The sequence below is a fragment of the Struthio camelus genome, chromosome 17 (assembly GCF_040807025.1).
Source record: "Struthio camelus isolate bStrCam1 chromosome 17, bStrCam1.hap1, whole genome shotgun sequence".
Taxonomy (NCBI): Eukaryota; Metazoa; Chordata; class Aves; order Struthioniformes; family Struthionidae; genus Struthio; species Struthio camelus.
In genome coordinates, this window is record NC_090958.1 from 12,214,925 (window position 1) to 12,239,567 (window position 24,643).

General features: G+C 43.6%; 1 protein-coding gene across 42 annotated transcripts in view; it reads right to left on the bottom strand.

Moving 5' to 3' along the window:
• Window positions 1-24,643, bottom strand: part of FBRSL1 (fibrosin like 1) — a 560,551-nt gene that overhangs the window by 340,129 nt on the left and 195,779 nt on the right. For 3 of the 42 annotated variants that reach the window (XM_068910800.1, XM_068910798.1, XM_068910795.1), the window contains exon 1: window positions 11,262-11,544. The exons of 33 other annotated variants lie outside the window; for them this stretch is intronic. The gene's annotated coding sequence lies outside the window, so the exon portion shown is untranslated. Of the gene's footprint in view, window positions 1-10,147; window positions 10,274-11,261; window positions 11,545-24,643 lie in introns of those variants that run through there. 6 more of the 42 variants (XM_068910803.1, XM_068910806.1, XM_068910805.1 and 3 more) reach the window with 5 other exon arrangements.

A 24,643-nucleotide genomic window follows, 5' to 3' on the forward strand; every position in this document is an offset into this window, starting at 1 on the left:
TGAGCAGTGGACTACCTCTTCCGTGGCCCATCTCTTCCTACTAATATATTTATAGAGATCTCCCTGGCTGCCCTTTATGTCTTTTGCCAATTGTATCTCATTTTCGACTTTGGCCCTCTCATTTTTCTCTGCATGTTCACAATAAAATTGTCCTCAATAGTTCAACCTGCTCTCCATTTTCTTTATGTTTCTTTTAAGTTTCAGGTCATTAAGGAGCCCATGATTTAGCTAAGGTGCTCTCCTACTACATTTCCCATCTGTCCTCTCCATTAAGAGAGTTCATACTTGCGCCCTTGAATTTGCTTCTCTAAGAAGCTTTCAACTCTCCTGAACTTGCCTTTCACCTAGATTAGCTTGCCATAAGATGGTACCTCTTAACCGACTTAAATCTGCTTCTTTGAAGCCCATTATCTTTGCCATGCTGCTCTCTCTACTTTTTTTTTTTTTCCTAATAAACAGTGGTCTGGCAATCTATAAATGCTGTTTTGCTTCTAGAAAAGCTATTCGACCTAGCTAGTGTCGTTGCCTGGACTTCCCATTAAGGACTAATCATCATTTTGTATCTGTTTTGGGGGCTCCGGGTTCTACAGATGAACAAGGATGCTTGGACTTGGAGCATGTTGAAGAAATCTGCCTGATAAAGTATCTCAGACAAAGCTGTCCTGCTGCAAAACATTACCAAGAAAAATAGAGGAGTTTGCACAAAATGAGGAAAAAAATCTCTCAGACTCTTCTGGAAGGACACACGCATCCTCCAAAGCATCTGAATCACTAGTGTAGCGTCCTTAGACAAGACTGCAGAATCCTTGTTGCTGCTGGCACAAGGTATAATGAAAGATTTAAGTGCAAGTTGTAAAATTCTGTGTGCTGTCCTCGATAACTTATACCTTTCCAAATGATGCCTCTCCACTCCTTAAGCACGAGAGATCACCCTCGAGGAGGCAGCCCTGACCCCAGGCCTTTCAACATCCTCCCTCCGCACAGGGGATACTTATATCCTCCCGCTGTGCTTAGCTGCACAGTAGCAGTCGATAGCAAAGAGTGACTCAGAGGTGCTAAGGAAGAACAAATATTTTTATAGCAGCCCCCTAATACTTCGAGTGGGGAAGGAAGACGACTGAGCGTACAAGGGAGCCATTGAAAACAGCACTGCTCCTAACAGGTGCTTAGAAAGATATCTGTTATCTGGGTTTTGCCAGCTGGCTCCTGTATGCACACGATCACAGCGCCCTTAACTCTGCCTGCTTCACCGTTCCCAGAAACGCAGTCTTTGCCTCAAAGAAAAAATCCTATCCCCCTGTCACTGGCTTTGATTAGCCAGCCCTGAACATCACCCCGGCCCCAGGCTCCCACGGGGGGCAGCGCGGCAGCCGGCTGCTGCTCCCTGCCCTGCCGGAGCTGCCGGCGCCCTGGCCGAGTGCCCGCAGCGCTCCCCAGCAGCCCCGCAGGAAGCGCATTTCATCTACTCCAAATCCCCCCTCACCTTCATTAGCCTCCAGCAACAGCAAAAAAAAAATGGTTAGGTAAAATCACCAAGTGACCATAGGAAACCAGCTGTGCCCTGTAGCAGGAAGGAAAGCAAACCCTCTCCCCAGGGTCCTGCTAATCCCACCCGCAGGAATATTCTTTCCCAACACCGAATCTGATCAACAGTTGACCCACGGCACCTTCACAGCTAGGTATAAGGAACTCCAAGGAGCAAGAGCAGAACCGTCCCTAGCTGTAGCCATATCCAGACCGTCAGAGAAAGGTGCTTCTCCTGCCCCACTCCTGAAGCCTCGTCATCAAGGCGAAGCACAACTCTTTCCCGGCCCTGGCAGAGCAGCAGCAGAACACCTGAGGCATAGGATTAACATAACACAAATACGGTGCAAACAACGAGTAATCCACAACCCGATTCGAAATCCCCTTGGAGAAACCTACGGATTCAAATTACCAGCTTAACTTTCTGGCTTCAAGGTTTTCCCTATTGGGCCATACAATTCCTCCTGTAAACGCACCAAGCTCCACCTCACAACAATTTAAGTCCTTGCTCCGTTACTGTCTTTGGCCAAAGTCTGGTCCCCAGAACATCTGGGTGCTGTTAGTATGTCCTCTAAAGGTAATTACAATTGTAATTTTCCTCCATAGAAGCAGCATTTCTCCCACTAATTTGCTTTTCTCTGACTATCTGCAACTCCACAAAACATCTTAAGCTGGCTGTATTAATTCATATTTGGGTTGCTAGTTTATTGTTTCTTTCTAGTTTGTTTCCATTTATGGTGTGCTTCTCCATTTAAAATTAAATCAACAGTGACAGATCATCATCCTTTTTCCAAATTCACTAAATTGCTTAATAATATAATTTTTAGAAACAGATTTGCAGCTCACACACACGCACACACACCAAGCAAAATAAAGATGATAACACATTTGAACAAGGCAGCAATAAAACAGTGATAGTAATAAAGAATAAAAATGCTATATCAGGTTGCCATGGGAACCAGCAGTCAAGGACTCCAGGTAACGTTGTAAAACATGCCACTGAGCATAAAGCAGCTAAGCAGGTTAAGAGGTTATTTATTATGCTGCAACAAGTTGTGCAGTGCCCTCTGGTGAGAGCGCAAGAGAGGCACAAAGGGCTTTTAAAAATAAGGTAGGAGATGCAAGTACTTGTGTGCCGCACCTACCACCACACAACTGACAACTTGGCTGTTGCGTAAATGGGAAGACGTCCGACCAAGGTCCCAGCGCGTGCTGAAGGGACGCCCACGGGCAGGCTGCAGAAAACGCTACTCCAGCATGGGCGCCCGGGCCGGCTCCCCGCTCCTTGAGGGCTTTGGGAGCCCACAGCGTTGCACCGGTGCGCACAAGCGAAGGTGGGAGGACTCCAGGAGACGTTGAGTAGCAGGGCCCCGCTGACTGCTGCAAAGTCCTCGCTTTCTGGCCACGGGTAATGGGACTAGCTGATTGAGAGCTAGCGTGGCTATGATTAAGCCCAGCAAGCACAATCCTCGGCTGCAGTATGTTTTTCATTAAGGACTGAAAGCGTCACTGGGCCGTGCCCAGAAATCACACTGAAATGGGAAGCAGCTCCCCAAGTGCAACAGGAGCAAGGGCAGGCTCGTAGGCCCCGGCACCCTCGTCACAGGGTGCACCATGCCCCACCAAGGACTTTGGAGAAACAACTCAACAAGGTAAGGAGACCTCGTGCAAAAAGGAATTCAGCAGCTTGCGCTAAAACCATCCTGAAGTGCCCTTTCCTACATGAGAGGAAAATACACAGATACAAACCAACCACAAGATGTTCTTAAGCGTCTTGACAAAGCAGAATTTTATCCTGCTGTTCCATAACCCCCCTTGCAAGCAGGGGATGCTGCGGAGTTGAGCAGGCTGGGGCACCGCCAGCGCGCCGTGCTCCGTTACGGCACCGCAACGAAACGCCCGGTGCGCGCGCAACTCTGCCTGGCTCACTGCTGTTTTCATAATTCCAACTCCAGCCACCTTTTTCTTATGCATACATTCAATTTTTGGGGTTTTTTTTTGGTTTTTTGTTTTTTTTAAATAAAGAAACAGGACATTCAGCTACTGTCCTTTTGAGCAATTAACCCGCTTCATGGATGGCTAGTGTCATTCGCCCATGAGATTCAGTCTCTAGGCAAAGGGCAGCCCCTTTCCAGCTAGCATTAGTTAAACATAAGCATTTATTTGCAGGAGGGGAATTTGGAGCGATTGCTTGCAAATATCACAGCAGAGGATTTTCTTTCTCCCACAGTCTCTTCTTAAGAAGAAATCAATTGAAAATATAGATAAAGGAGTTTGAATCAACGCTGCTAACATTTTGTATAGACTGGCTTCTCCAAAACTGGAATCTAAGCTAAAACCATTTCATTCCATGATCCCTCTCCCATCACGTCTAAAATGGTGGAAATCACAGCCCAGATGGAGAATCATTTTTAACACCTCCCCAAAATCTTGCTTAACACAAGGTAGCACTGGACTTATTTTCCTATTAACAGAGCCAGACGATTTAGCCTAATATTCCGCAGTACTCTGGATGAAGATTTCCTCTGTTGGGACTACAGTCAGTGCCTGCCCAGTCAGCCAGCGCTGCTGTGCCGAAAGCCGCGTCCAGCACCCGCTAACAGCTCTGTGGCTAGCAGAAGATTTCAGTTCACGTTTAATTAAACTGCAGAAGTACTACAGCGTGAGGGGGGAAGGGCAGCAAAGCTGCAACGGGAAGCCTGCCTCTCCTCTTTTCCCCTGCGCTGCTAAACAGTCAATTCAATTCTCCCCCCGCTAAGTGGCACCAATGCACCGCAAACCACCACGAAAACATCTGCACGGGCAGCTTATAAATAAATATCCCCCTGCCTTCCTGGGCCCGGCCCGCAGCAGGGGAAGTGAAGCAAGTGCGGTGCGGTGCGCCGAGCCGAAAGGGGCTCTGGTGGGCTCTGCAGCCCGCGCTCGCCTCCGCACCGCAGCGTCAGCCCTTCGGCGGGGCCTCTCTCGCCCCTTCTTCCTCTCCTCGATGAACATTTTCGTGACGTTTCCATGAAGGAAATGCAGCTTACAGGGACACGAGCAAAGGGGAAAAAAGGCAAAGAGGAAATCTCATGTTAATTGTAAAACCCACAGGCTCATGGTGCCCGCACAATCTCGGCAGGAGTAACCTTCGCCCTCTTCGAGATGGGCCACGTCCTGCTCCTCCCCAGCCCTTCCTGGGGCCCCTTCGGAGGACATGGACCCCCTCCATCAGGGCTTTCGCATCTCCCTGTACAGGCAGTCAGGGAGCAACGCCAACGACAAAGGCTGTTGTGGCTCCCTGCGGACCAAAGCCTTTCTCTTCCCTTAACTCCCTAACACCTGCTCTTATTTTTAAGAGAAAAGGCGTGGAGGGACAGCAGGGACACCCGTTTACAACCACAGTGCTTTCAACCAAGCCCGACCGGGACTGCATGCAGTTGAATCACACATAATCTATACCACAAATCAAAACACCAGAGCGCTGTTGATTTTCCGCTGAGAGCCCTTGCAAGCACCTTCCGCTGAGGAGAGAGGTAAAGGCTCCCCTCAGTTCCTTGCCGACGTCGCCCAAGCTTCCTCCGACCTTACTTGCAAGACACTCGCAGGATCGCGCACAGTGTTTTCACACAGTGTGGAAAGCGATCTACCGTAACTCAAATCTACTGCAAAGAAACAAATCCGTAAGCCCAGGTCTACTCTAGCTGAGAAAAGGTTATGCAAATCATAAAACCCATTTATGTTTACCATCATTAACCAGTGCAAGAGCAGAAACTAAGGGGGAGAATGTCTAGGAAATATCTTTTCACTAGTGCTCTTTCACAGATGTGAAAATTAACCAAAAAAGGTATTAGAGAACAAATAAAATAACTAAGTTATATTACCAGTTATATGAATGGGAGCAACTGAGTAATTCGGGACAGCCCACTTTCCTTCTTCTTGGCTTGCCATTTGAGAAAGAGATGGCAACAGTCTCCTGGTAACTGAGGAAACCAGGCCACATGTTGAGAAAAGGTCTAGGGACTTCTATGCGCTTGTTCAAACTGGCACGTGATCTCGGTGTGAACATTTGAAATACTTCAAGACAATTTATTAGTGATTATATCTTGTAGCTGTCCCCGTTCAGCTCAAGTGTATTGCCACGCAAAGGCCCAGTAACACCAAGGCTTTGACAGCCTACGGAAGCAGACAGGAGACCAAATGCTGATATTTTCAGAGTTAAAAGATGATAGTAGCCCACATCAAGTCCCAGAAGAGAAAAAACAACTCTATATATTAACGTGGCACTGCCCCACAGCAGCTGTTTTCATTATTGATTCACAGTAACCCACAGTATTTATGTACACGAGCGATACCAGACCTGTACCAAACATTGCCAAGATGTGAAGAGCAGATCACTGCCATGGCTGGCAGGTGGAGGCTCAGGTGCTTCATCAGCACCTGGCTCATGTTTGCTACAGCAGAAACTACCTCGAGGAGAGCAGCCTGTCGTGTTGTTTGCTTGCAGGCCAGCCCCACCAGTCAGCCAAATCCTGGTGCCAGGGGCAGACAGACGTCTGCTCCCCTGGCTAAGGGGCCTGCCCGTGAGTGATGGTCACCATACTGCAGCCCAGACATCTCATTTTGCCTTCTTAAGTTCACAGTATGTAATGACTCTTCTCATTAGCACCCAGTGATAGGACGAGAGGCAGCGGGCACAAACTGAAACACAGCAAGGTCCATCTGAACATGAGAAAAAACTTCTTCACTGTGAGGGTGACTGAGCACGGGAACAGGTTGCCCACAGAGGTTGTAGAGTCTCCTTCCCTGGAGATATTTAAAACCCACCTGGACACGTTCCTGTGCAATGTGCTCTAGGTGACCCTGCATGAGCAGGGGGGGTTGGACTAGATGATCTCCACAGGTCCTTTCCAACCTCAACCATTCTGCGATTCTCTGACTTTCCTTCACATACGTCAGAGGCAAACAGCCACAATCGCCTACTTTTTATTCCAGCAAATCTGAGCAGTTATCCCTACAGGGAGGAAAAAGCGTGTTCACAGGTGCCTCCTGAAGGTTTTTTGTTTGTTCGTTTTCTATGGGTATTTTGTTTGTTTTAACAGCACTCACAGATCTAGGTGTGACATTAAATAAACCTCCAGTGTCCTGCATCCAAAACAGGCAATAAAAGAATCCCACAGTCTCAAAACACAATGCACACCCCACACTGAATGCCTGGTCAGCACAGCCCTCGCTATGGATATTAGTTTGCTTCCTTCTGCTCCCTCCACCTTCACCCATGTAATATCCAACAGCTGATTATTCTGTTGTTTGTAGTAGGCTGAAGTAATTAAGCTTAACCCTAGTCCTGTGGGAGTCCCACAGAAGGCTTGTGATCCACAGGCATGACACACTGTTATTTATAGCTGATTAAATTCTATTTATCTACATTTAAATGTTGCAGGAGATGGTAGAGATCCCAATGCACATCTGTGTCTTATTAGAAACACCAGCTGTGTGTGGCAGCTTAAAGTTCGCCTTTCTCGAGAAGTTATAAGGAGAAAAAAGCCCAGAAGAATTCATACTCTTCACTGCAGCTAAACAAACTGGTGTGGTTTAGTCATGATCTTCAATATGTAAGCCCGACACCACATGCAGCTGAACTGCTTCAGGGGTCAAACCTGAAACCAAATTTAACCAGGCAACTTATGAAGCCATTCTGTACTCGCATTTAATTTTTACTGGAAGACTGCTGATGGCTTGAGCTTTGAGAAAGGTGACTGGCATGTCACAAAAAGAGATCTTCAGAGCTGTAACTGTCTGAGTCTGTATGTGCTCAGGGAGACCATAGCGCTTTCACTGGTGTGTGAACCTGCCACACTAGTTTGTGTGCCTGCTCTGGTTTCATTCGCACACAAAAGAAGAGGAGCAAACCAAAGGGACACATTTGATCTCACTATCCAACCTTTCAGAAAGATGTGGTGTCAGCGTCCACAGTAACGTGACAGAGATTGGCACCAAAACCTTTATGTTTGCTTCCTTTGTGCAATTTAAATTACACATTTAAATACCACACCAGCATTTCTGGTGGTGGAATACAGTAACTGGATTATTTGCACATAGAAGATGTAAATATTTTAAATACAATAGTAATGCAGTTAGGTTCTAGCAGAAGGGATGGTACTACCCTGTCACTATTAGCACCAAATCCTAACTGGTAATGCAGAGAGTATTGCAGATCTGTACGTATAAATGAGAGTCTTGTGTTAAAACATCCAGATAGCAATAGTGGAAAATAACAAGGACATTTAGCCCTTGCTATTGCAGAACTGTAACTCTCCCCAAGACGCTTCTCGAGAACTAGAAGAACAATTAATCTCTCTTCCTGAGCCTAACACTTTGCATGGAAGCTATCTGAATTTTGAGAGATTTCCTTCTGGTAACCGTTCAAAGCCCAGAAGAGCTAGCAGAGTTTCACTTTTAGAATCACCCAAAATGGAGCTGAGATTCAAAATGAAACTTCAGGGTAAACAGTAAAACCTCCAAGTTTTGCAAAAATCTTCTCTGAAAGGCACTACCAGAGCTTTGGTACCTCTTCTCCCGCAGCAATTGGTGGATGCCTGTATCCACGGAAGCTTGTGAAACTGTGTCCTGAAAGGAGGACACAAAAAAGGATAAGTCTCACCCAAGCCACCCGCTGCAGTCCTCCGATGGAAGATTAACCAGCCATCATTCCCTCCACGGCACACCAATGGTTCGGACAGCTTTCCAGAGGCTTCGTTTGCCACCTCCTCCTACAGTTTGGCTCTGGCAGTAAAGGCAATGCAGCTCTCCCTTCACAAGGTTCTCCAGGTGCTCACCACTCCCAGATGACCCAGCGGTCACCTACTCCTCGCCTTCTCACCAGTCCTAGCCCACTTCTGCTTGTGTGATACAAGTGAAGGCTGATATTAACCGAGAGTTAAACCTCAAATTAAAGTATGGCTGGAGTGAGTCTGGGATATTTCCACAGTTTCCCAAGAAAGGCAAAGCTGCCAGCTCTTTGTTTTGTTGTGAGGCATGTGATAATTTGGCATTATCCTCCAAGTTCTGAAATGTGGTGGAACAAAATAAACGTCGAGCTTTCATTAAGAGAAGGAAAAAAAAGTATGGTCTGACATTGTAAACAGCCTTGAAAACAGGGCCCATGAACATCTGAACACAATTAAGAAGAGTCTAACATAGTACTCATTAAATAACTCAAATGCTGGGTTACTTACTTGTCCATTCTTATTATTTGATTATTGTATTTCTCCTATGTTGACCTTTTGCTGGATGGCTCTTTCACACACCTCCTGCATGACCCTAAGAATACCACCTAGCCACTCTATGCCTCAGTCCAACACCCATAAAGAGAGTCTGATAATCCTTTTCTTCCAACTTTCACTGTCCTATTTTAACTACAGTCATCTCTTCTAGTGATAGAGAGAGCTTACACTACCTCTCTGAGAATGGCTCCAACATGAGTACCTAAATAATACAAAAAAACTTCAATAAACCATCTTCACATCATAAACCTGATCTTTACAATCTGAAAATTAACCTGTTCCTAGACAGGAACAAGAGAGCCAACACAAATGTTGCCCCGGTAAAAACTGGCCAGGTATCTCCAATCACCCACATATAAACAAGAAAGCTGTTCACATTGACCTTGTAAAACTGACATTTTGCGATATAACCAATATGCAGAACTATCAGCCACTTAACTGCTAATTCTTCCTGCCGATGCTTTCAGATGCAGTCTTTCAGGAGTTGCAAGTGTACCTGGGTGGGTGTAGAAGTTCAGTAAGTCAATTCCCCAAAAGGTTCCTCCCACATTACACAAAAAATGAAGCATTTCAGGTTAGAACAAGAAAAAAAGAAAGAAAAAAGAAAACAAAACCAACAACAAAGCAAAGTCTGGTTCTTCCAGAGTACAGTTTCTCCTGGTACTCTGTGTTGCAATTATTTACATATCCCAGATAGTCAAACTGATGTGGTCCAAAGTTTTGTTGTGGATTTCGTAGAACATACTGAATCTGCACCAACTGGAATGCGCTTAGCATGTTTTCAGACTGAAAGTCGTAACTGGGAATGCACTGAATTTGCTACTAGAGAAAAAATTCAGTCAGATACATGAAATCAACTCATCACAAACACCAAGTCAAGAAACCACAACCAGATGCAAGAACAAATTCAAGCACACTACAGAAAGCAGGTGTGAGTTGCAACCACTTTGGTATCTTGGCATTCTTCAGTCTGATAAACACAATTAATAACTAACATCTTCCAGCTTTACACTATCCAGCTTCTCAACAACTTCAACGGCCAGTGAATACATTAGCACATATTTTAGCTCAGAAGGTAAAGAAATATACTTGTGAAGCAGCAATTAGGGCTTCCTCACATATTGCCCCAAATTAATTATTCTCCACCCTTGCAGATGTAAGAAAAAAAATGCAACCTATAGGTCTGTAAATACACTCACCAGGTACATCTCTGGCAAGCACAGCAGTTATAATCCTGACACCCTGCCTACTGCAGCTCCCTGCACAGCCGCATCCTTACGGCCACGGGACGAAAGTATGATGTCTAGTAACCACGGCAGCACAGCATTATAAAAGGTGAGAGGGAGATCTAGTCTTACCAGCAAAGCACTCTTCCCTATGCACTCGTCTTAATTCTGTTAACAGCAGGAACATCAGTATGTAGGAAACCCGGCTCGGTAGGAGAACTGCAGGTGTCCTGTTGTGCCTGCAATACCGCGTAGTCGCCTCTGCGCTGTTTAATAAAAAGCTAGCGATTTTGGGTAGGAAACCCCAACTAGTATATGCAAACAGCCATATTGTCTACCAATCTGATAAAAGTTTTCACTGTAATCAGTTTCAGATTATTCTTGTGTTTTGTAAAGACAGTTAATGTCCGAGATGGGTAATTATCTCAGCAGACACTTCTTCCCTGCACTTCACTTCACAATATTTCAAGTTCACCCTTTGACTGGACATGTTGAAAAAATATCTGTAGACAATGAACGCCTGGATGCATTGCTTTACTAGTAAGCCTACTGAAAATGAACAGAAATTCAAATGCAAAGAACACAAAGTTTTTTTCACTATGAAAGTTTATTTTTTCAAGCTCCTGAGTTTCCATTTTCTAACTATGGTCCTTACAATTTCAGTATTTTCCCCATTGCTCATTTGAGTTCCGTATTTCATCTTCCTTTTCATGTTAAATTACATCTTCGTGAACAATAAGCTAATTTTAATTATTTTTTAAAAAGTAAGCAACAGATACTTTCAGATGTGCAAGAGCTACTAAGTGCATAATTTATCAGAAGAAGTTTATCAGAACCAACATTAGGGCCATGCTGCCCACGCCATATAAATCTTCAGCATGAGTTAGACAGAACTATTTACATCACAAGTTTCTGTACTTTTTCTTCTGTCCCATCAAAATAGTTCAATTAGAAGCTTGTTACTAGGTTCATTTCAGAAAAAAAGGGTGTCAAAACCTAGCATAAATGGCACAAAACTGCTGCCACAAATACTGGGGAGATTCTTAAAGACTGGCATTTTCCTCCTGCTCTACACGAACTGCCACAAACTAGGGTTTTCACAGGAACCCTGTATTTTTGGAAGGCCAGGGAGAAGCCTGCGAAGCATGCCAAGCCGCTCAGCCTTCCGCACTCTCGTACCTGCTGAAATTCAGTAACGAGCCCAGCGCACCTAAACCCTATCGGATTGCAAGAGGCGCACAAGTACCTTGTTTTTCTTCTTCCCATCAACATCCGCTTCCACTCTTGAGCACAGGTCACCTTGTCTCCGTACATGCGCCGTTCCCAGAAAGCGCTCAGCAGAGGCTTTGTTTCTCAAAGTAACAACGCTCCAAAAGAAGAGCTTAAGCACTTAAAAACATGAAACAGGAGAGAGAGAGAGAGAGAGAGAAGGGGGGCGGAGGGCAAAACTGCAGGGGGAGAAACGCACCCGCGGTTCCTCGGCAACTCGCTCGGCCCCGAGCGAGCGCCAGCAGTTTCAAAAGAGCTGTAATCTCTAAAACCTTATCGAGGCTTTATCGCACTCCAGTTCTTATCTAAACCAAACAATCACTAGAACAGCAGCTGATAAAGGCATCCTGACAAGGTAATTTCACCAATTAAAATCCACAGCTACAGCCACCATACCCGGAGAATATTCTAACACTCTTTCCAGCTTAACCTCTAATCTCTCTTCCCCTGCTCTTTCGGGGGCCACGTTTTCTCCCGCACGGCAGCGCGCGCTTCCTGCCGGCGCTCGCGGTGCAGGCGGGTGCCCTTTGAGCTCTCCCTCTGGCGCGTGCAGCTCACCTACCGATACTGTTTTGCTTAATCAAAGGCATCTTTATTTCCTCTCTGAATTCAAGCAGCAAGCTTTCCCTGTCTCGCCAGACGTCCATCACTAGGAGCGGCGGCACCGTTTGCCACGGAGCGGAGGGGGGAGAAGGAGAGGGGAATCCCAGCGCTGCGCGGGATCTGCCCCAGCCCGGAGCAAGGGGCTGCAGCACAGGGGCACCCCCTCAGGGCGCAGCCCTGCGGCATTCACCCCAGGACCTTTCCCCCCGTGCGTTGCAAGGCAGGATTTGCTCAGGAGCTTTTAGCTTCAAGTCTCCTCTTCCAGTACCATCCATCTGCCAGAAAAGCTAAAGGAGTGTTTTCTTCCACTAAGGCACAGCAGCTTTTTCTCAATTTGTGCTTGTCACTGACTTCTTACCTCAAGCCAGGGCTTTGATTTATGGCACGTCTGAAAACACTTATTCATACCAAACGTAGCTGGCAGGTGACATCCAGAAAAAAAAAAGGAAGCTACCACTTGACCGGACAGAAGCATCAGTTGGATCTGTAGCAATTTCTTTTAAACACTGCATTGACATGATTTCTAATAATCTCCCTCCTATGCTGGAGCAGAAAAGCGCTATTAAGCTGCTGACATGTTCCTGGGTTTCCAAAGCTAAGTCATAATTTACCCGTATCATATAATAGCATGTATGCACACAACCAGCTCAGAGCAGCTTTAGGACTACTCTAGCTGATACCGGCTTTCAGGGCTCCCCGTGAGGCCCAGCAAGCCAACAGCTCTTGTGCAATGAGCTCTGGGCACACCCAGCGCCTGCCAGAGCATCGGAAACTGCAGTCGTGCCCCGGCAAAAACGGTTAAGCCAGGTCTCTGCTGGCCTATGCAACCCACTGCACAGGAGCTGACCCGCTCCCGTGGGAAGGGGTCTTGGAGCAACTCGAAACGGAGTCCAACCTGTTACGTCATAACTGACTTAAGTCTTAGTTATCTTCATGTGAACAGAAAATAAACAGTGTAAACAAGAGAAATTGCACAATTCCCTCAGGTTGAACTTTCAAAATTAGGACAGAGAATTCAAGATTTCTTGGCATATGTACACAGGAAAAAAAATCACACAAAAAACCAAAAAAAAAACCCAACCAGACACTGTAAGAAACAATCAAACAATCACTTCACTAAGGAACGAAAATTTTCTTAGACCCTATTGCAAAAACTTTCTTCAATCAAAATTTAATGAATGGAGAGACAAACCAGATGGGAAAAACCATTTTCCTCCATAAATCACTGTGTCTGACACGCAACATGCAAACTAATTTGTTTAAATTACAAGACTGAAATGTGGTTATAGCAATAATAGAATGTCTTCATATTTTAATCAGAAAGAATATATCTTGAATTTCAGAAAAAATTACTCAGCTCAACTAGGAACAGAACATCTATAAATATAATCATCACACCCTTCACCAGCCCAAAGAGCAAATGAGTTATTTCCTTCCCATTGCAGTGCAAAGACTAATCGTTTTTTCATTCCTGAATCCCTCAGACTGGGACAATATTGAGGGTCTGGCAACAGGGAAATCCACCGGAAGTAATGAATAAAAAGAAGCAGTGTTTTAAAAATCGAACCTGCTCTGTTTAATCAAAAGTTGTCATCCGCGATAAGAGGCAATTAGTCTATGGAACCTCCTCCTGCTCCTCACTTTTCTTATCTATGCGTAATCCCAAACTACATGCTCCCCAGTTCTCATATGAGATGGGCAAATATGTCTTGCCCTGCTGTGGACTATCATCTAGTCCTTGAAAGGCATCCAGTTTGTCCCCAAATACAGACCTTGTACTCCTCCCTCCATGGCTTTTTGCAGTTATTAGGGATTGCTACTCTATTCATGGTCTCTATGAATGGGTCTCTGAATGGGTCTCTACTGCGCAACTATCGGCAAAGACTCTGTATTTCTCTTGGGTCCTGAAATAGATCTAGAGTGGTCTCCTTCTCAAGGAGAAATTAATGTTACAGTTCAACCCATTTCTTCAACCACTCACCAAATACACAGCAAACTAGCCCTTTGAAAGCACAGTTATGATGCAGCCATTCAGTATTTAAAACACCCAATCAAACCTGCCATAAACTGTCACTCTAGGCATTTATGGCAGACAATAAACACATGCTTATCGCAGAACAACTGCACCCTGGACGCTCAACCAATGGAGCAGCGTTTCTTATCAAATCAACTGCTTATCAGTGAACCTAACAAAAATAAAGGTTACACCATATGGCCTCCTCCTCTTTACCTCTGCTCCATCAAGATGTATGACTTCAATTAAAGCTACATTGCTCAGACTTTGCAGACCTGCTTCCTCCTTGCCTGCCCTTGAAAGCAAAATCCTAGCTTTAGAGCCAGGCGCATTGAAACAATCCCACAAAAACCTGCTAAACATGACAAATGTCCCATCGAGCCAACCTTGGCCATCGGAGGCCCTTGCTGCACCCACCTGCACAGATCAATAGGGCAGCCTGGCAGCGCGGGGCTTTCATCGACCCCTCCGCATCTGCTCCCGCGCCACTTCCTGCCTTTCGGGAACCAAACCAAGGTCAAGGGAATCACAACCCAGCACCGCATGCCCTTCGCCTTGAGAGTCGAACAGTCCCTAGAATTGTATTTAAATTCTATCAACAGGGACAATTTCCGCCAATCGTGCCCAGATGATAATTTGATTAACCAAATTACGAACTGAAAACAAGAATAATAATAATACATTAGAAAAGAACTCAAATTCCCTTATTTCTTCCTGTTATCAAGAAATAGGAGTCATCTCAAAACATTAGCTTATTTAGCTTGTAACAATTTCCAGCTTACTCTTGAACAAGGGCATTTCTGAAGCACACAGAAGCAAGTATTTCTGTTTGACCAGTACGAGTACTAAAGCTTCCATCAAAAGGCATATTTCTTGCTTGCATGTGAGCAGTTATTCCTTCTTCTGAGGTACCATTTCACCGGGTCTTGTTCTCTTACTGACAAACAAAAGCCTCTTCAAAGAGAATAGGTAGGATCTGCCTAACCTCTATAACGTAAATGAACTTAATCAACAATAATGTAGTTAATTGTCCTAAGCATTGTGCCTATGATCAGGGTGCCATTACTGAAACACACAGCAAGAACCAGTTGTTCACTTCTTTCATCCGTACCAGACAAAAATAAGAATAGGAAGTGGAAATAGAGCAACAAGAATAAAAGTCATTTGCCTGATATCATAAGAACGATGAATGGAGAGACCAGGAAGAGAATTCAAATCAACTTCCAGGCCACGACTATGGATGTTGGATCACCGCCGTAATTACCAATTATGAATTATGTAATCAAAAATACCTTCTTTCGCTGTTTGGAAAAACTAAATAACTTAGAGACGATACCATTCGTATGAACTGCTGGATGTAAGCTGATGTAACACCTACAATGGAAAATAACCATGCAAATGGCAGATCTGATAGATACCAAGAAGCAGGTGTCTTGCATGACTATTCCTGTTGTTTTCTGAAACCACTATTAGAGTAATTGTTTGTATTTACATTCATACAAGTAAATTCCTATATCAGGAGAGAATCAGAAGGAGATTAGAGGTCCCCTTGGCTGGCTGTGGTCCCTCGGCTGCAGCAGGCACGCGGGCAAAGGGCTCCTCAACTTGAGTAAGATCATGCTCCTACCTCGTCATGTTTTATTCAGATCAAATTTTTCAGATTACAAAGCAGCTGTTAGTACTATCACAGAACTAGACGAATACTGACTTTTTAAAACTTCAGAGAAAACAACAGCCAAAATACTCTCTCACCACCCTACCCTACAGAGCCCTAGTTAATCCATACTCCTAATCTCAACATGTGAAATAGTTCCTTTCAACAGATCTCACTCAAATAGATGTTATAAATTAACCTGTAAAGCGGTCTGTTATTTCTCTCCTCTTTTTCTATGATTTAAGAATAAACATTTTCAGGTCTGTAATCCATTGCTGACAACACCTCATTTTGTTGAGGTATATCATCTGGAAAAAGAAATATTCAGTTGTCCTTGCAGAGAGTGACTGTTTTTAAATCAGTATTATCAAAATTACTGCATTAGTACTCGCTATGTTTTAAGAGGATAAAACTCACTTCTCTTTGTGCCATCACCAAATGTAACCAGCATAATATTTTTCTTACAAGCTGAAAAGACATTTTCCCTACTGGTCTGTTACCCCACGGGCAAGCACACGTTCTCGTTCAGAGCTTTACTAAGTGCAAGTAACCTGGCCACTCCTATTTACAATTTTCAAAGCTCGACTACATAGGGAAATGACTCTGTATTGAGGCCGGATGTGAATTTAAAGAGCAATATTCTTTCCCAGTTCAGTTTAATACACTGAATTAAGGTAAACCGCTCGCTCTAAGCTCCATATGTCGAGCTCTTCCAGTTTCTGCTTGTAAACAAGGCCTAAAAACGTGCGGACTGCTGGAAATGCTGCATGTGATATTAGTTCTGTCCCAAAGAGCAGCCTTTCATTTAGGATGCTGTTTCCTCATTTTCTTCCTATGTTGCGTCGTGAGCTCCTGTTCACATGTCTACAAATACCCTTGATCTAGAAGTAGTTTCCTATTGATCAGCTGTCATCATTTCTTAATCAAAGTCTTTACAAATAGCTACTCATCTATTCTTACAATTATATTGACAGCTTCTTTTTCTGTTGAGAAAAGCTATGAAATCACTTTCAAACTTTTTTTTTAAATCATTGGCATATGAATCTGTACTGTCTTCATGAAAATGGATTATCTGTGTTTGCTGTTGTTGCCTAGCCACGTTAAATTTAGCTCTATTGAAATGTACTTGTAACTCAGAGAACTCGTGAACACAAACCCTCCATGATAAGCAGGCAATAAAAACCTGTCCTTTATTGCCACCAAGGTAATTCATACTTTAATATATCTATTATTTCTGTACTAAGATTATTTTACTGCAGCAAATTGAATTCCTTATGAAGGAAATAAAAGAAAATGCATGAAAAATGCTGAAGCAAACTCAGATTCTCTAAGTGAGAAACTAGAGAAGAACAAATTTCAGAGAAACTGAGATTCATAGAGATATTACAGAACAGTATAGCTTGGAATAACATTTTTCACTGTGATGCTGTGATAAGCTGAAGAAAGTCAGGAGCAGCATTTCTGTACCGCACTTCCTCCAACACTATCAAAGAATTTTATAAACATTCAATAGTTCACTTCACAACCTTCCCAAAGACACAACTCCCAGTTTCTAGAAAACAGAACTGCAGTAGGGAAAATGGTTAAATGCTGCGAGTCAGAAACTGTGATCCTGTTTGACTCGCAGTTTCTCACTGTTGCAAAATTCTTCCCTTTCCACAGCCTGGAACTCGTTTACAAATTATTCTTTCATTAGTTCACAAACATTTCAAAAAAAAACTGGAAATGGGATAAAAGTTCACAAGCAGTCCTGAGAATTTACCCAATTTGTGCAAAGACGTAGAAGGAAAGTAAACCATCTGCTGTATGTTAAAACAGCCTGGACTCGGATCGCTTGTTCCTACTCATCATCTCACGTTTCCGGAGCCTGCAATATTTTCATCAACACAAATTTTGTATTCAGAGTATCGCACCATAGTCATCATTCCAAACCCCCCTTCAGTGTTTTGTACCACACCACATTTCTTGATCAATACTAATATGAATCACAAACTGGTAGAAGATTTAGAAATACAGTTTGTATTCTACTCCTTTGGAAGACTCTGAGACGTTCATTACAGGGAAGCTACAGTTTAAAGATACAACATAACAGCAAACATGCACAGTAAAGATTTGTGTCATTTTATTAACTCTCTGGACTTGGGTTTTCTTGTTTTCTAGCTGAACATACAAAAAGAAAGGGGAAAAGGGAAGGCAGAGTAATCACGGCTTAGCTAGTGGCATGGCTTTCAGAGGCAGAGAAAAAATTAGGAAAGACTACAAAAGAACATAAAGTGACATCTAGTTAGTTTTTAGCAGCAAAACTTCTCTGTGCATTCAAAAGATGTCAGAGAAAACACGAGATGCTATGCTTGCTGATGTTTTGCTTCAGCCAGGATGCTTGCAAAGCAAAAGCAGGACTTAGTTGCAGTCAGCAACGTGGCCATATGAGAAAGATGGACATAATTAATGTCATTACAAATGAAGTAGCCTTTACCAGGTAGCATTACAGTCCAGAGTTCGATCAGACCCAAACTACTCCCCCAGTTGGTGGACGAGTCTCCTGTGATGGAGACCCACATGCTTCTCTCCTTCAGATGGAGAATGGCAATAAGCAAGATTTGGGGTCTTAGCAAAAACAGGACTGTACAGAGTATTTTCATTTTCCAGTACGATGCCTAGAGGGTGGCTTCTCAGGAACACAAGGATTTAAAACAGAGTAAAAAGAACTAGGATCCCTTTCCAGTACAGCACAGAGATGTTTTTAAAAAAAAAAAAAAAAAAAAAACTAAAAAACCAAAAAAAAATTCACTAAAATACAAAGTTAGTTGGAAAACAAGGGGGGGAAAAAAGAAAGTAAAAACTAGATTCATGAAGGGAAAAAACAAATCAAAACAAAAAAAGAACCAAAGCTCTTCCACCTTTCCATCTTCCACCAAGCCAAAATCAAGCAGTCAAAACATGATGGCTGCAGGCACACAATAAAAAAACTTGAGAGGAAACCAGGACCAGAAGCATTTGCATGACATCTCCATCCTGAGCTACGTGCAAATACATTTTACTAAGGTTTCTTTTTTTTTTTTTAAATTGACTTCCACGGAAGGCCCATCTTTCCTGAGCATACCCTGGGTGAAGTTCCCACAAGAGCAGATTCCGTGATTTATTTGGCTTCATGCAGGTAGCCCAGCAGCACCCCTGTATTTTCTAATAGACAGCCAAAGAATTTCATGTCTTTGGTATAACAAGAAGAAGAAACATATCAAAGTTACAAAGATTAACCAAAAAACAAAAAAGTAGGAATCAGAGAAGTGAAAGCTACAGTGCAGGACAGCTGCTGAGAGAGGTTAATTATTAACACTTAGAGCTTACCATCCCCTAAATCTTTAAAAATGTTTAACTAGCAGTTCAAACCGCTGCAAGGAAAGGTTGAGTCGTCTTTCCACTGGACAGAGGAAGAAACCGCAGTAAGGAATGACCCCACAGCAGCAGAGAGGAAGGCAGCATAACAGGAATAAATTAGTACTCATTTCTAATCCCACCTGTTAGTTTTGAAGTCCTCCCTTCTAGCTTCTCTTACAAATCTTGATCAGGAAAGTGGAAACCAGTAGTATCTTTTAATTCTTACTAGTGAACTGAACGACACGATAGCCATTATGGGGGGGGAGCTGACCTTTGACTTTTTTGAAAACTTAACAAATGATAACAAATAAGAAGCAAAACTGTATCATGCCCCAATAAACTGTAAATTATTTTATGATACGGGAAGTTATTTAATTTCAAACTATAACTATTAAGAAGAGTGATAAGAGATAAGGAAGGTAAAGACTCAGGGACTTTTCAGACTCCTATCTTATCGCCTCTGGTAGAATATTAACAAGCTTGATTCACAATATCCCAGTCACTTTGTGATCTTTCCACAGTTGAAAACGATTAGCAAACGTGAAGTATCCAGAACTTTGTTCAGTTGTGCCACTAAAACAATACAATCTTGTTTTTGATCATGCATTCAGCTCCAGTAGCACTAATATACGGAAGATGCCAATCCAGTACTTTTGGTTCTGTTGTTCTTGTTAAACTTGTTAGGTTTTAGGTTGATTTTGTTTTGGAGTGGAGACTGAACTCTTACTACTCCACTACAGTCAACACACTACTTGGTCTAGTTGGCATAGATTAGTAAACTGCTTTTAATATATTGCTTTGACATCTCTCCAACCAATTATCGGTCGGTTTCCAGCAATCATTGATTTATGTTATAAGTCTAGAAGAAGAGTCACGTTAATACGTGATGCTGACTGCATCTCTCTCGTCACATGGATTATTCCATGATGGAGCTACTGGCATGCACATTCACTGTACCCAGAAGAAAATCAATTTACTAGCTGGACTACCCACCCATGGTTATAACTTTTTCTTATTTCTTTAGCTTGTATCATTACTGATTCTAATTGAAAAGTCATGAATTTTCATAGTTTATGAAAATTCATGTTTATGAGTTTATTTTCATAGTTTATCTGAAAGCTAAAAATTTGTAACCACTCATGCTTTTAAAATTGCAGGCAGTTTTGTCCACAAACAGTGGAAGACTATTGCTTAACTAAATCCTCATGCCATAAACCTGCAATCACACACCTCAGCCTATGACTGCTTTAGCTCTTGTAAACTGTTGTCCTTGGATAAGAAGGCTCCAAGTAGGACACATGGGCTTTTTGGTTGGATTTCTTGATTGTTTTTACATAACTTACCCTCTTCTCCTCTAAATCCTCTATCCTACAGAGTTTCATTCATATCAATAATCCCACCAACCTTAACAAGCTATTTCTGAGTATAAAGTGCAGGTTTGTGCTATAACCTTCGGGACCTAATTTCATATATTCTTTAAACAAACATAAGCCAACACAACTGCTGCAAGTGGGCACCCTTCTTCCCTCAGGTCACTGTTATTTTTGCGCCTGAGCAAAAGGGATTGTGCGCATCAGGAAACTGATGTGGCTAAAAAGTAATCTGGCCAAAAAAAAAAAAACCCAACCAAAAAAAACCAAACACCAACTTAAACACCCATTCACTATGACCCTAACAAACACTTGTCCTGCCACAAGAGAGCAGCAGGGATTAGGAAGAAAGCCAGATGGAAACAGGCAAGAGGCCTTCTCTACAGCAGTACCAGCTCTTATAAAACCGCTTTTATAAAACCGTGCTCAAAGAGTTTACGCAATAAATACTCCCGTATAGCATTAAGGAGCAAACTCTTTCTGGAGGTGGCTATTAGATGGCTACTTTTGGCCATCAAGGTGCAAATGTCATTTTCTGTGATGGTTTAAGAAAAAAAAAAAAGAGTTATGTTCAAGGAAATTGCAAAGTAAATAAAGTCCAACTTGCACATTCTCTGCTTCCTCTCTAACACAAAGCGGTTTTCAGCCATTTTAAGTACTGACAACTATTTGGCTGATCCTCACCGGTACAGTCCAAAAGGAGGTGTTTCAACACATGCTTATGTTGCAAACAACATTCAAAAGCTTTTCCTCTTGTTGCAACATTGAATGAAAACAAACTTTGAAATCTCAGAAGCTGCAACAAAACAGATTTGTCATTCTCCAAGCCAGCTTTAATCCTTGCACCACAGGAGTCTGCAAGCAGAGCCAGAGATATTTTCCGCTTGGGACTGCATGAACTGTATTTCAGGCATCTTGGAAGCTCCTGGGCCAGTTCCACCCCAGCCCGTGCCACCAGCAGCCTCTACTCGGTATAGAGAGGGGTGAGGCTTCAAACGCTCCGTATTTCTCAAAGGAGAATAACGCTGTTTTCCCCACCGGAGGGTGGATGAGGAAAAACAACCTGTGAAAGCCTTTGAAGCCACCTTTATATGACACAAAGGAACAGGGAAGAGCACAAACATTTTCCACCCCCAGCATTCAGTTCACTCTTAAACCCCCCCCCCCCCCCGTCCTGAGCAATTCCCCAATTTATCTTAGCGCATTCTGCTTGGTGAAATCACACTGCTTCTCGTTAATGCAGCTGCATCTACATGGCGGGGTGGATGCATTACCCTGTTAGATTGAGAACAAATACGGTAAAAACAACTTACATTTTTAACACTGCTGCAGAGCATGCGAAGAGATGAAATTTTGACCTCCTCAAACGTTGCTCCTCGCCCCCCAGCTGACTCACTGCGACTTCTAACTCTGCACAGTAACAGCAGTGATAGCTATTCCTCTCTCTCCTTGTCTGTATAGATATTAACTTGAATCCCAAAACCCAGTCAGATTTGAGTCACGATGTAAATGTTTCATTTGATGCACACACCACCCCGAAGAGCATTTTCTGCTCCTCAAAACAGGCAGACATGTGCTGCGAGTAGGGGGAAATACAGAACGCCCACACCTTCCACCGGCCACGTAACATTTACATCTGTTTCAGAAAAAACAATTCTCTGTAATAGGTTTCAACGAGCTATCGCCACAACCCTCTCCTCTGAGTCACCAGGAGCCTGGGGAGGACGCTGCCCTGCGAAGCGCCATCCCCTCTGAGCACCCAACGCGCTCCAGCAGAGTGAGGGACCTTCTCCTGCTTGGAAAGAAACGAGGGGAAAAAAGAGCTGGAAGAGTCCCTAGGCTTTTCTCAAACGTAAAAAGACTCCAGCTTTAAAGATCTGAAGGATGGAAATCTCCCAGCGTTCAGCAGAAGCAGCCAGATGGTGTTTCTGCACTTATGAAGGCCTAGAAGAGCCATCTGAGCTAGAGGGTGAAGCCAAACAAGCAGTTGTAATCACACAACTTACTAGCACCTGGCAGATAATAAATGCTACTGCTTAATAAACATATAGCATAAGCTCCATTTGGCTGCAGAACCCCAGCTAAAGAGAACAGTTACAAGTACCAGTCTACACCAGCAGGGCAGGACAAGGCCTTTTCATATTCTCTTTCCCATTATCTTTCATGAGGAAACAATCTGGGGCCAACAGTCCTCTAAAACACACCACAGGTAAGGATTTGGTCAAGACTCTTCTGCTCGAGAAATGTAACCAGTTCAGGAGAGGGCATAAATATTTATCAAATACCTGTAAAATCCCTAGCGCAGAGGGACCTGATTTTTTATTTTTTATCTACATAGTTTAAACATTAACCAGTATCGAAGCATGTTATGATGTCCTGCTTTTTCATCCCCTGGCTAGCTCAACCCATGGTTGAACCAAGAGGAGAAATAAAAATGGAAGTGAAGAAAGGAAAAGCTGAGAATTAAGAGTTGTGTAGGAGCACGCAGGATTGGCAGGAGACAGCAACCGGCGAGGAGCAGAACACAAGAACCCGGCACGGCTTCCCTTCTCCTAATCCCGCCTTTCCACACCATTTGCCCTCCATTACCACCTCCCCAGCAGCTTCTTCAGATCCATCCCACAGCTGCCCGGTTGTCCTCCAGTCTGGTTTCTCTGGTGCTCTCACATGACTTTCGAGGACCCTTCTGTCTTTCTCCATTTTTGCAGCCAAGATGAAACATCTGTTAAGAGGTGGCAGAGCAAAACGAAGCCGCACAGGGCACCACGGTACCCAGAGGAACCGGAGGAACGGACACTGCTGCTGCATAGCCGTTCTAGGAGGCACCCGTACACTCAGAAAACCCAGCATAAGACCTGAAGGCATTGAACTGCCCTAATACACCAGTGGGCCTCACTGCTGACCCAGCAGCAGCTCTCTTAAGGGTCAGACTTCAGCTGCCTTCTCTCCACTGAATTAATCACTCATTTCTCAGTTAGCGCTGCCAAAAGAGAAGGGAGCCAGCAAGCGCAGATGCTGGCACTCTGGGAGCTGGCTGGGCTCCCCGGCTCGCTCTGCACAGCCCCTGCACAGCTGTCAGCCACAGCCATCACCGAGCCAGGAGAGGAACGGAGCCAGATACCTACACAAACGTGTCTGTGTTTTACAGTCAACCTGCAGGGGCATTCCTTGGGCTTTTCTCCACAAAGACGTTCAGGGATGTTCTGGTGTGGAAAAATAAATTCACAGACTTAGGGTATTTCTTTGCAAGACTAGTTTTATCCACACATTATTCACCTACATAAGAATGTACCCAGCAAAATGATGCTGGAACTTCCCCCAGCTTTGTTCACAATGGGAAAGTAAATAACTTGAATGGATGCATGAACAATCGTTTATCTACAATTTACTTAGAAAGCTATTAATTCATCTCTCTCCAATCCCTCCTCTCTAAAGGCAGGAATAAGAAGGGTTCTGCCACTTAGTCCAAAGAGCTGGCATTGACCAGCCATGCGGGGGGGGGAGCGGAAGCCTACAAGTTTGATTGAAATCGGGATTTCTTGCATCAAAACAACAGGTTCATAAGCACTCTACTTTCCCAGTTATCTCCATTCACCAGTTTGTGCTGAAGCCAGAGGACATGCCAGAGCTAGGAAGGCTCTTCACCTCTGGATTCACACTGATGTAAAGAAATCCATAGCAGACCCTGAGTGTTTCGCTTGTGCAGCGCGTTTTCTTGCTATAGTAGAAATTGTTCCCTTGTTAGATGCTGCTTGAAATAGTCCTAATGCTGTAGGTTATGCTCCTAATTCACAGCTACGTTTCCTCTGGGTTGCTATATGCTCATAACTGGCAGCAGCTGTGGATTATTGTGGATTATATTCCTTTTCTTTGCCACTGCTTAAACAAATGTAGAAAAACACCAGACAGCATTTCTCAAAAACAAGCAAACAATCAAACTCCAAATCCTCAAAATACTACACAGGTAATGGGTAAAACCAGAAACTGTCTTATCTCAGTGGTGCATGGAATATGTGCACTTCCTGGTGAGCACCACCACCTGAAAAAGACGGATACCTGCCAGAAAATTATTAATGCAAGAGGCTAAACTGTCTTCAAAGCAAATTCAGAGATTTTTCATCCAAGGATGCTTTCATCCAAGTGCTAATCTTTTAAATATAACTTCCCTTCCATCGTACAACTTGCTAAAAGGTGATTTTCTGACAGCAAAGAACGAACTGTCAGCATTTCAGGGGTAACAAGCTGGTATTTTACATTTCTGGCCCTGTTTTGATGCATTTTTATATCAGTACCATGCAAGATAAAAAATACACAGAAAGTTCTAAGAACTTTTCAATAAA